The sequence below is a fragment of the Schistocerca piceifrons genome, chromosome 3 (genome assembly GCF_021461385.2).
Source record: "Schistocerca piceifrons isolate TAMUIC-IGC-003096 chromosome 3, iqSchPice1.1, whole genome shotgun sequence".
Lineage (NCBI taxonomy): Eukaryota > Metazoa > Arthropoda > Insecta > Orthoptera > Acrididae > Schistocerca > Schistocerca piceifrons.
Genome location: NC_060140.1, coordinates 921,570,522 through 921,582,578, shown reverse-complemented (window position 1 = coordinate 921,582,578; position 12,057 = coordinate 921,570,522). Strand labels below are relative to the sequence as shown.

Sequence of the window (12,057 nt, the reverse complement as noted above, 5' to 3'; positions counted from 1 at the left end):
CTCGGAGATGCTGTTTCCCATCGCTCGTGCGCCGACTTTAACACCACGTCGAAACTCACTTAAATCTTGATAACCTGCCATTGTAGCAGCAATAACCCATCTAACAACTGCCCCAGACACTTGTTGTCATATATAGGCGTTGCCGACCTCAGCGCCGTATTCTACTTGTTTACATATCTTTGTATCTGAATATACCAGTTTCTTTGGCACTTCAGTGTATCTTTCCCATGTGTTGATGATGCCTGAGTAGAACTGTTATATCGTCGGCGTAAACATTAACATTGCACCCACATGTAGTCCAGCTGTTTGGTTGGTGATGGAGCGGATCACTGGTTGCAAGGAAATTACAAATAGTATCATGGACAGCGGGCATTCTTATCGGACTGAACACTGAATCGAGAATTCTACCGTGAATTGGCCATTAATTTGCATTTTCGAGACCATTTAATACCGAGGTCTATCGTGGTCTGTGAGAATTTATAGTGTTCCAACACCATCCTCAGATAATCGTGACAGACTTCGTCAAAGACATTTCTTAGATCGACACTCAATAATCCTTTCGTTCCGTTTTGGTACATTCGGAATAAGAAGGTCCTCCCTCAGAAAGCAAAGAGCATCTATGACCTTCCTATTGGTTTTTGCCTGGCCCGATTGTCTCTGTGAGAATCCCTTTTACTCCTGTGGCTATTGTGCGCGCCATTATTTTTAAGTCTACACATAACGAAGTCATTGGCCTGTAATCAGTTATTCATCTTTGCTTCGAAGTTTCGGGAGCAAGGACTATAATTCCTGGTTCCTTTTCTGAATACCGGTATATTGGAGCCACTCTTTGTTTCACTTTCAGGAGCTCCATGAATTCTGTTTTGCTAAACGACCAGAGGACTGTAAAAGTCATACGGTATGCCGTCAGTGCCCCGACTCTTATTTCGTGGTAAGCCCTTTGTAACGTCTTCAGTTTCTACTTCGGACTTTTGGCTGTATCAACATAGTGACGCCGGCCGGGATGACCGAGCGGTTCTAGGCGCTTCAGTCTGGAACCGAGAGACCGCTACGGTCGCAGGTTCGGATCCTGCCTCGGGTATGGATGAGTATGATGTCCTTAGGTTAGTTAGGTTTAAGTAGTTCTAAGTTCTAGGGGACTGATGACCTTCGAAGTTAAGTCCCATAGTGCTCAGAGCCATTTGAACCTTTTTTTTTAACATAGTGACATTTCCTGCGGTTATGTAGCAAACTTGCTGTGCTGATAGGAATGGTTGTTCGCTAAACAGTTTCCGAAATAGTCCACACTATCTTACATGTTAGCATTATAAAGACTTGAGATTTGCGATAAATCTCTGTCTGCATCGTTTTCGTTTCTACTGAGTTGGTAAGTGCTCCATTTTTCGTCTGAAATGTATCCATTATCTTCTCAAGAGATTATTTTGCCTTCCAGTTATTTTCCCTGTAGTTCAAGGATCTTCTTTTTGAATATATTCAATCTGCAAGATCGATCTTCTCCGTTATCCACTTTTTCTTAAATTCTCGAACTATTATATAATAATAATTGATGTTTTTCCTTCAACTGTCACTGAGCCTATGCGCTACGTTTCTGAGCTGTTCACGAACTCCAGGATTCACCAGTTTATCCCACAGTTCAAGGACGCTATTGAACAACCGGTTTCGACGAACTGATTTTTGATAACATTCACAGTATACAGTTTTTGCCAATTCGAGTTGGAGCAGGTTGCAGCTTAACGATGTTGGGACGGGGTAAACCTCTAAGTTTAGTGATTTGAGCTCGACCATAAAGATTTATACATACAGTGAAATCGCGTGATGACTAGTCTGTAGATGACATCTGTTAGTTTTAGTCCCCCAATTATGTTATGTAAGGGACCACTATTTTGGGTTGATCCTGTTGTGTCCTCTGATATCACAACACAATTAAAATCTCTCCCCATCATTTGTTATCCTTTGCATGTCCCATAAAAAGGATACACAACGACGGAAGAAAGTCGCAGCACCGAAAGTAATTAACGTAGGGTAATGAAATTACAGGCAACGGCCTTGCCGCAGTGGTTACACCGGTTCCCGTGAGATCACTGAAGTTAAGCGCTGTCGGGCGTGGTCGGCACATGGATGGGTGACCATCCAGGCCACCATGCGCTGTTGCCATTTTTCGGGGTGCCAATTGACGAGCTACTCGACCGAATGGTAGCGGCTTCGGTCAAGAATACCATCATAACGACAGGCAGAGCGGTGTGCTTATCCCACGCCCCTCCTATCCGCATCCTCCACTGAGGATGACACGGCGGTCGCATGGTCCCGGTAGGCCACTCGTGGCCTGAAGACGGAGTGCTTTAATGAAATTACGGCAATACATTTGTATAGATAAAACATTTTAGTGATTAAAATTGCAAGATCACACGTCTATGTAAGTGCGAGATAAGTCATTGCAGATGTAAACTGCAGGAACATTAATAACTGGCGTAACCGGTAGAAAGTTGAATGCAGGCATGCACACGTGCATGCATTGTGTTGTACAGGTGTCAGTTTGTGGGATGAAGTTGCATGCCTGTTGCACTTGATCAGTCAATACAGGGACATTTAATACTGTTTGTGGATGACGCTGCAGTTGTCGTCTTATGATGTCCCATATGTGCTTGATTGGAGACGTATCTGGTGATCGAGCAGACCTAGGCAACATGTCGACACTCTGTAGAGGACGTTGATTTACAACAGAGATGTGTGGGCGAGCGTTATCTTGTTGGAAAACATCACCTGGAATGTTGTTCATGAATGGTAGCATAACAGGTCGAATCACCAGAATGGGGTACAAATTGGCAGTCAGGGTGCGTGGGATACTCGCGAGAGAGCTGCTGTCATACAAAATCGCAACCCAGGCCGTAAGTCCAGGAGTAGTTCCAGTGTGTCCAGCACGCAAACAAGTTGGTTGCAGGCCCTCAGCTGACCTCCTCCTGACCAATAGACAGCCAACACTGGCAGCGAGACAGAACCAGCTTTCATTAGAAAACACAACAGCTCTCCATCCCACCCCCAATGAGATCTCGCTTGACACAACCGAAGCCGCAAATGGCTGTGATTTGGCGTCAGTGCTGCTACAGAGCGACTGGCTCGGAGTTGTCTTCGAAGTAACCAATTTGTAACAATTCATTGTGTCACTGTGGCGCTAAATACTGCTCAAGTTGCCGCTGCAGATGCAGTACGATGCGCCAAGAGCCGTACGTCGAACTCCATGTCTTCCCTCAGAAGTGCCTCGTGGCCATTCAGAGTCCGGTCTTCTTGCGACAGTACATTCTCGTGACCACCGCTACCAGCAGTCATGTACAGTGGTTACATTTCTGGCCGGCTTTTCTGCAATATCCCAAAAGGAACATCCAGTTTCTCGTAACCCTATTCCACGACATCGTTTAAACTTAGTGCCGTGTTGATAATGGCGTCTTTTTCGCCTTAAAGGCGTTCTGGACTAACGTCAACTCACCACGCCCAATTACAAAGGCAACCAACACTCACGACCTTTACAGCGTGTATTTAAAGGAAACCTGATGCGCATTCTCATACACCCCTGGAAACTGAAATAAGAACACCGTGAATTCATTGTCCCAGGAAGGGGAAACTTTATTGACACATTCCTGGGGTCAGATACATCACATGATCACACTGACAGAACCACAGGCACATAGACACAGGCAACAGAGCATGCACAATGTTGGCACTAGTACAGTGTATATCCACCTTTCGCAGCAATGCAGGCTGCTATTCTCCCATGGAGACGATCGTAGAGATGCTGGATGTAGTCCTGTGGAACGGCTTGCCATGCCATTTCCACCTGGCGCCTCAGTTGGACCAGCGTTCGTGCTGGACGTGCAGACCGCGTGAGACGACGCTTCATCCAGTCCCAAACATGCTCAATGGGGGACAGATCCGGAGATCTTGTTGGCCAGGGTAGTTGACTTATACCTTCTAGAGCACGTTGGCTGGCACGGGATACATGCGGACGTGCATTGTCCTGTTGAAACAGCAAGTTCCCTTGCCGGTCTAGGAATGGTAGAACGATGGGTTCGATGACGGTTTGGATGTACCGTGCACTATTCAGTGTCCCCTCGACAATCACCAGTGGTGTACGGCCAGTGTAGGAGATCGCTCCCCACACCATGATGCCGGGTGTTGGCCCTGTGTGCCTCGGTTGTATGCAGTCCTGATTGTGGCGCTCACCTGCACGGCGCCAAACACGCATACGACCATCATTGGCACCAAGGCAGAAGCGACTCTCATCGCTGAAGACGACACGTCTCCATTCGTCCCTCCATTCACGCCTGTCGCGACACCACTGGAGGCGGGCTGCACGATGTTGGGGCGTGAGCGGAAGACGGCCTAACGGTGTGCGGGACCGTAGCCCAGCTTCATGGAGACGGTTGCGAATGGTCCTCGCCGATACCCCAGGAGCAACAGTGTCCCTAATTTGCTGGGAAGTGGCGGTGCGGTCCCCTACGGCACTGCGTAGGATCCTACGGTCTTGGCGTGCATCCGTGCGTCGCTGCGGTCCGGTCCCAGGTCGACGGGCACGTGCACCTTCCGCCGACCACTGGCGACACATCGATGTACTGTGGAGACCTCACGCCCCACGTGTTGAGCAATTCGGCGGTACGTCCACCCGGCCTCCCGCATGCCCACTATACGCCCTCGCTCAAAGTCAGTCAACTGCACATACGGTTCACGTCCACGCTGTCGCGGCATGCTACCAGTGTTAAAGACTGCGATGGAGCTCCGTATGCCACGGCAAACTGGCTGACACTGACGGCGGTGGTGCACAAATGCTGCGCAGCTAGCGCCATTCGACGGCCAACACCGCGGTTCCTGGTGTGTCCGCTGTGCCGTGCGTGTGATCATTGCTTGTACAGCCGTCTCGCAGTGTCCGGAGCAAGTATGGTGGGTCTGACACACCGGTGTCAATGTGTTCTTTTTTCCATTTCCAGGAGTGTAGTTGCGCCAATAGCACCACTCTTACGCGTCAGGCGCGAAAGCTGAATGGACATCACCTTTCAGATGTAAGACACGCCTACCAACTTTTGTTTATGTCGCACAACCCCTCTTTGGTGTTGCAATTTTGTTCCATCATATGGTTCCAATAAACGCTTTTCTCTGCTAGTTCTACAATTTGATTCTGATCGGGTATAAAAGTACAGTCCGCCCATTTAGTTCAGCTTTGATAAATCCTCCATTGGGTTGATCTTATAAGTTTTCTAATTCCAGTCCCAACCCCTACAGCTAGAGCCGACTGCCGCGCGGGATTGGCCAAGCGGTCTTGGACTGTGCGGATGGTCTCGGCGGAGGTTCGAGTCCTCCCTAGAGCATGGGTGTGCGTGTTTGTCCTTAGCTTAGCGACTGATGCCTTAGCAGTTAAGTCCCATAAGATTTCACACACATCTGATCATCAGAACATAAGAGCCGACCATTGCTGTATGCATGGTATTGCTGTCGCAAGTTCATCATTCCGCAACCTACTTCCTACAGGAAAGCAATGTCGACGTCGTTGGTTTTTAAGAAATTCTCCAGAACCCTCAGCTTCTTTTCACTTATTTTCAAATATCTAGCGTGAATAGAGTCGGCATTCTCCCCTTGTTCATAGCAAATTTTTTTCAAGTTTTCATGTCCCTTCATATTCCACTGTTCAGCTCTCTCGTCCGGATTCGTTTCCAGTACGTGAACTTTCCATTTCTCCCTTCTTGGTTTCTTGATATTCCCTTTCCGCATCTTTCTTATTTTTTCTGTGTGACACATTTACACTACTGGCCATTAAAATTGCTACACCAAGAAGAAATGCAGATGATAAACGGGTATTCATTAGACAAATATATTATACTAGAACTGACATGTGATTACATTTTCACGCAATTTGGCTGCATAGATCCTGAGAAATCAGTACCCAGAACAACCACCTCTAGCCGTAATAACGGCCTTGATACGCCTGGGCGTTGAGTCAAACAGAGCTTGGATGGCGTGTACAGGTACAGCTGCCCATGCAGCTTCAACACGATACCACAGTTCATCAAGAGTAGTGACTGACATATTGTAACGAGCCAGTTGCTCAGCCACCACTGACCAGACGTTTTCAATTGGTGAGAGATCTGGAGAATGTGCTTGCCAGGGCAGCAGTCAAACATTTTCTGTATCCAGACAGGCCCGTTACAGGACCTGCAACATGTGATCGTGCATTATCTTGCTGAAATGTAGAGATTCGCAGGGTTCGAATGAAGGGTAGAGCCATGGGTCGTAACACATCTGAAATGTAACGTCCACTGTTCAAAGTGCCGTGACCAACACGTGTAACCAATGGCACCCAATACCATCACGCCGGGTGATACGCCGGTGTGTCGATGACGAATACACGCTTCCAATGTGCGTTCTCCGCGATGCCTCCAAACACGGATGCGACCACCATGATGCTGTAAACAGAACCTGGATTCATCCGAAAAAATGACGTTTTGCCATTCGTGTACCCAGGTTCGTCGTTGAGCATACCATCGCAGGCGCTCCTGTCTGTGATGCAGCGTCAAGGGTAACCGCAGCCATGGTCTCCGAGCTGATAGTCAACGCTGCTGCAGACGTCGTCGAACTGTTAGTGCAGATGGTTGTTGTCTTGCAAACGTCCCCATCTCTCAGGGATCGAGACGTGGCTGCACGATCCGTTACAGCAATGCGGATAAGATGCCTGTCATCTCGACTGCTAGTGATACGAGGCCCTTGGTATCCAGCACGGCGTTCCGTATTACCTTCCTGAACCCACCGATTTCATATTCTGCTAACACTCATTGGATCTCGACCAACGAGAGCAGCGATGTCGCGATACGATAAAACGCGATCGAGATAGGCTACAATCCCACCTTTATCAAAGTCGGAAACGTGATGGTACGCAATTCTCCTCCCTACACGAGGCATCACAACAACGTTTCACCAGGCAACGACGGTCAACTGCTGTTTGTGTATGAGAAACCGGTTGGAAACTTTCCTCATGTCAGCACGTTGTAGGTGTCGACAACGGCGCCAACGTTGTGTGAATGCTCTGAAAAGCTAATCATTTGCATGTCACAACACCTTATTCCTGTCGGCTAAATTTCGCATCCGTAGCACGTCATCTGCGTGGTGTAGCAATTTTAATGGCCAGTAGTGTAGATTTGATTTGGCCTTCGCTCTTGGTGCATTCTCAACACCTTAAGGTTTCCAGAATGAGATTTTCACTCTGCAGCGGAGTGTGCGGTGATATGAAACTTCCTGGCAGATTAAAACTGTGTGCCCAACCGAGACTCGAACTCGGGACCTTTGCCTTTCACGGGCAAGTGCTCTACCATCTGAGCTACCGAATCACGAAGTCGTGCTCCCTGGCAGATTAAAACTGTGTGCCCGACCGAGACTCGAACTCGGCACACAGTTTTAATCTGCCAGGAAGTTTCATATCAGAGCACACTCCGCTGCAGAGTGAAACTCTCATTCCGGAAACATCCCCCAGGCTGTGGCTAAGCCATGTCTCCGCAATATCCTTTCTTTCAGCAGTGCTAGTTCTGCAAGGTTAGCAGGAGAGCTTCTGTAAAGTTTGGAAGGTAGGAGACGAGATACTGGCAGAAGTAAAGCTCTGAGGACCGGGCGTGAGTCGTGCTTCGGTAGCTCAGATGGTGGAGCACTTGCCCACGAAAGGCAAAGGTCCCGAGTTCGAGTCTCGGTCGGGCACACAGTTTTAATCTGCCAGGAAGTTTCACCTTAAGGTTTCATAGCTTTCTGGTTGCTAATATTTCCCTCTGCTGCCTTTATTTTGTGCTTCTCAGATTGACTGGCGATAGTGAAAGCTATTTTCGTACAATCTCCTATTTTATTTCCCTGCTTACACGTTTTGACACATTTGATTGACGGGATTCAGGAACACGCTGTGCCAATTACCCATCAGGGTCTTCGGAGCATGTGCTTCGCTTTTATAGTAGTCGTTTCTTGTTTCTCTGATTTGGACGAGAACTGGAGGACTTTCATTTTTCATGTCTATTTAATTGCCTTGCTGTTGAATTGCAGTTTCATGGATTCTGTAGTTGTTTTCCCAGAAATTGGCTGCACTCTGGTCTTTATCGGTGTCGTGCTTTTGATCGTAGTCTGATTTCTTGCGTAATTTCTTTTTTGTTGGTCTCTTATTCAAGGATGGCAATTGCTCTTCATCTAAAATGGGGGATAGGTCAGTGGATTCCGTGGGGATATTCTTGGTGTTGCCCGCTACATTACTTGACGGGGTCAGTTCTTGTGCATCTGACACTGTCTGCTGTTGCAAGTTACTGCTTTTCTCAAAGATGCCTTGACTCATTACACACTTTACAAGTGGAAGTTTGTTCAACATCACACTGAGGGTTGAAAAGTCATGGGATACCTCCTAATACGATGTCGGACCTCCTTTTGATCGGTGTGGTGCAGCAGCTGGACTTGGCTTAGACTCAACAAGTTGCTCAAAGTCCCCTTCAGAAATACCGAGCCATGCTGTCTCTGTAGGCATCCATAATTGCAAAGATGTCGCCAGTGCAGGATTTTGTCCTGAACTGACGTCTCAATTATGTCCTATAAATGTTCATTCATGTATGTCGATCTGGATGGCCAGATCATTTGCTCAGATTGGCCAGAATATTCTCCAAACCAGTCGTGAACAGTTGTGGCCTTATGGCATGGCAGATTGCGGTCCATCAAAATTCCATAATTGTTTGCGAACAGCCACGCGGGATTAGCTGAGCGGTCTGAGGCGCTGCAGTCATGGACTGTGCGGCTGGTCCCAGTGGAGGTTCGAGTCCTCCCTTGGGCATGGGTGTGCGTGTTTGTCCTAGGATAATTTATGAGAGCTATCCACAAAGTCCATTACGTTTAGGAATTAAAAATAAATAAAGTATTGGAATTTTTTTTATTATGTACAGATGAAAACCACACTTAAAGACTACTTGTCTACATAGTTGCCATTTAAATTAAGGCACTTATCGTAGCGATGGACGAGCTTGGAAATTCCTTCGTCGTAAAATTCGGCCGCCTGCGCCTTCAACCACGTGGTTACCTCTTCTTGAAGCTGTGCGTCGTCATCAAAACGCTGCATAGCTAACCACTTCTTCATTGCTGGGAATAAGTGGAAGTCGCTCGGTGCCAGGTCGGGACTGTACGGCGGATGAGAAAACAACTCGCACTTAAAAGATTCGAGAACTTCACGAGTGGCATTTGCCGTGTGGGCCCGGGCGTTGTCGTGAATCAGCAAGATCTTTAAGCCCAACTTTCCCCTGCGCTTGTTTTGTATTGCTCTTCTGAGGTTGTGCAGTGTTTGGCAATACCTTTGAGAGTTTATTGTAGTGCCTCTTTCCAGGAAATCCACAAAAATCACACCTTTTCTGTCCCAAAAGACAGTCGCCATCTCCTTCCTTGCTGACATTGTCTGCATGCATTTCTTGGGTTTTTGGGGGAATATGTGTGCCCCCACTGCACTGACTGCAATTTTGTCTTGCAGTTCACATGCTTAACCCATGTTTCGTCACCAGTAACGATGCGATCGAGAAATGAGTCGCCATCTTTCTCGTAAGTGTCCAAAAACGTTAACGCTGCAGCCATTCGCTGATTTTTGTGAAACTCTGTCAAGATTTTTGGTATCCATCTTGCACAAAACTTGTCGTAACCAAGCATTTCGGTAATGATTTCGTGCAACAAACTTCGTGAAATTTGTGGAAAACTCATAGAGAGTCCCGTTATTGTGAAATTACGGTTTTCACGGACCGCGGCATCGACTTTTTCGACAAGTTCGGCAGTCACTATGCTGGGTCTTCCGCTTCGCTCTTCGTCGTGAACGTTAGTTCGGTCATTTTTAAATTTTGTGACCCATTGACGCACTCCACCTTCAGTGATTATGTTGTCCCCATACACTTCACACAGCTGCCGATAGATTTCTATCGGTGTACAGTTTTTTGCAGTCAGAAACCTTATTACAGCACGCACTTCACACTTCGTGGCATTTTCAATTAACGCTGACATTTCAAACTGTCACAGTAACTCAACGGAGTACAGCACGAACCTCTCACTACCACGGCAGGATGCCGACTGAGCGGCGGAATGCCATGACACCAAGATGGCCGCGCTAGCCCCGCCCCTAACGGACACAAACGAAAACGTAATGTACTTTGTGGATAGCCCTCGTAGTTTAAGTAGTGTGTAAGCTTAGGGACTGATGACCTTAGCAGTTAAGTCCCATAAGATTTCACACGCAGTTGAACAGTTGTTTGCGAACATGAAGTCCATAAATGACTGATGATGATCTCCAAGTAGCCAAACATAACCATGACCCAGCCCATTACATGTAAACACAGCCCACACCATTATGGAGCCACCACCAGCTTGCACACTGCCTTGTTGATAACCTGGGGCCACGGCTTCATGGTGTCTGTGCCACACTTGAACCCTGATCAACTGAAATTGGGGCTCAGCTCAACAGGCCACAGTTATTCCAAGCAATATGGTTACAAGCCCAGGAGAGGTGCTGCTGTTAGCAAAGGCTCTCTCATTGGTCGTAGGCTGTCATAGCCCATTAACACCAAATTTCACTGCCCTGACCTAACAGATGAATTCATCTTACAACCCACATTGATTTCTGTGATTATTTCATGCAGTGTTGCTTTTCTGTTAAATACTGACAACTATAAGCAAACACTATCACTCTCGGTTGTTAAGTGAAGACAGTCAGCCACTGTGTTGTCCGTGGTGAGAGGTAATGCCTGAAAACTGGTATTCTCAGCACACTCTTAACACTGTGGATCTCAGAATATTGAATTCCCCAACGATTTTTGAAATGGAATGACCCGTGCATCTAGATCCAACTCCTATTCCACGTTCAAAGTCTGTCAATTCCCGTCGTGTGACCGTAATCACATCACAAACATTTCCGTATGAATCACCTGAGTAGAAATGACAGCTCTGTCAATGCATTTCCCTTTTATGCCTTTTGTACATGATACTACTACCATCTGTATATGCCATATGACTGTCTCGTGTACTTCAGTGTACATATGTCTTGTAACTGCCTACAAGAATCTGGGATGGGATATTGGACAAAGTAAACTTTCATACAGATCTAATCGCATTATGGCACTGAATCTTGTATGTATTGGACCACTTTTAGGATTTGATACTTTTTACCAGTCTGAATTTTGAATGAATCTGTACAAAGTTGTTGTTGTCTAGCTATCAGGGAAGATTTGGCACCCTGAAGGTTTTCAGTTCACTGTTAGTATCACTTGTGTCTACAGTACTGACAGAAGCATCAAGATAATGGGAGTTTAATTCTACCCTGCACTTTCAGTAATATTCTGTCTAACATAATACACTCCTGGAAATTGAAATAAGAACACCGTGAATTCGTTGTCCCAGGAAGGGGAAACTTTATTGACACATTCCTGGGGTTAGATACATCACATGATCACACTGACAGAACCACAGGCACATAGACACAGGCAACAGAGCATGCACAATGTCGGTACTAGTACAGTGTATATCCACCTTTCGCAGCAATGCAGGCTGCTATTCTCCCATGGAGACGATCATAGAGATGCTGGATGTAGTCCTGTGGAACGGCTTGCCATGCCATTTCCACCTGGCGCCTCAGTTGGACCAGCGTTCGTGCTGGACGTGCAGACCGCGTGAGACGACGCTTCATCCAGTCCCAAACATGCTCAATGGGGGACAGATCCGGAGATCTTGCTGGCCAGGGTAGTTGACTTACACCTTCTAGAGCACGCTGGGTGGCACGGGATACATGCGGACGTGCATTGTCCTGTTGGAACAGCAAGTTCCCTTGCCGGTCTAGGAATGGTAGAACGATGGGTTCGATGACGGTTTGGATGTACCGTGCACTATTCAGTGTCCCCTCGACGATCACCAGTGGTGTACGGCCAGTGTAGGAGATCGCTCCCCACACCATGATGCCGGGTGTTGGCCCTGTGTGCCTCGGTCGTATGCAGTCCTGATTGTGGCGCTCACCTGCACGGCGCCAAACACGCATACGACCAT

The 12,057-nt window shown here is 47.3% G+C and overlaps 1 protein-coding gene and 1 pseudogene across 1 annotated transcript in view; both read left to right on the top strand.

Moving 5' to 3' along the window:
- Positions 1 to 12,057, top strand: part of LOC124789222 (Kv channel-interacting protein 4-like) — a 130,744-nt gene that overhangs the window by 113,310 nt on the left and 5,377 nt on the right. The window lies entirely within an intron of this gene.
- LOC124790327 lies at positions 2,037 to 2,154 on the top strand (annotated as a pseudogene).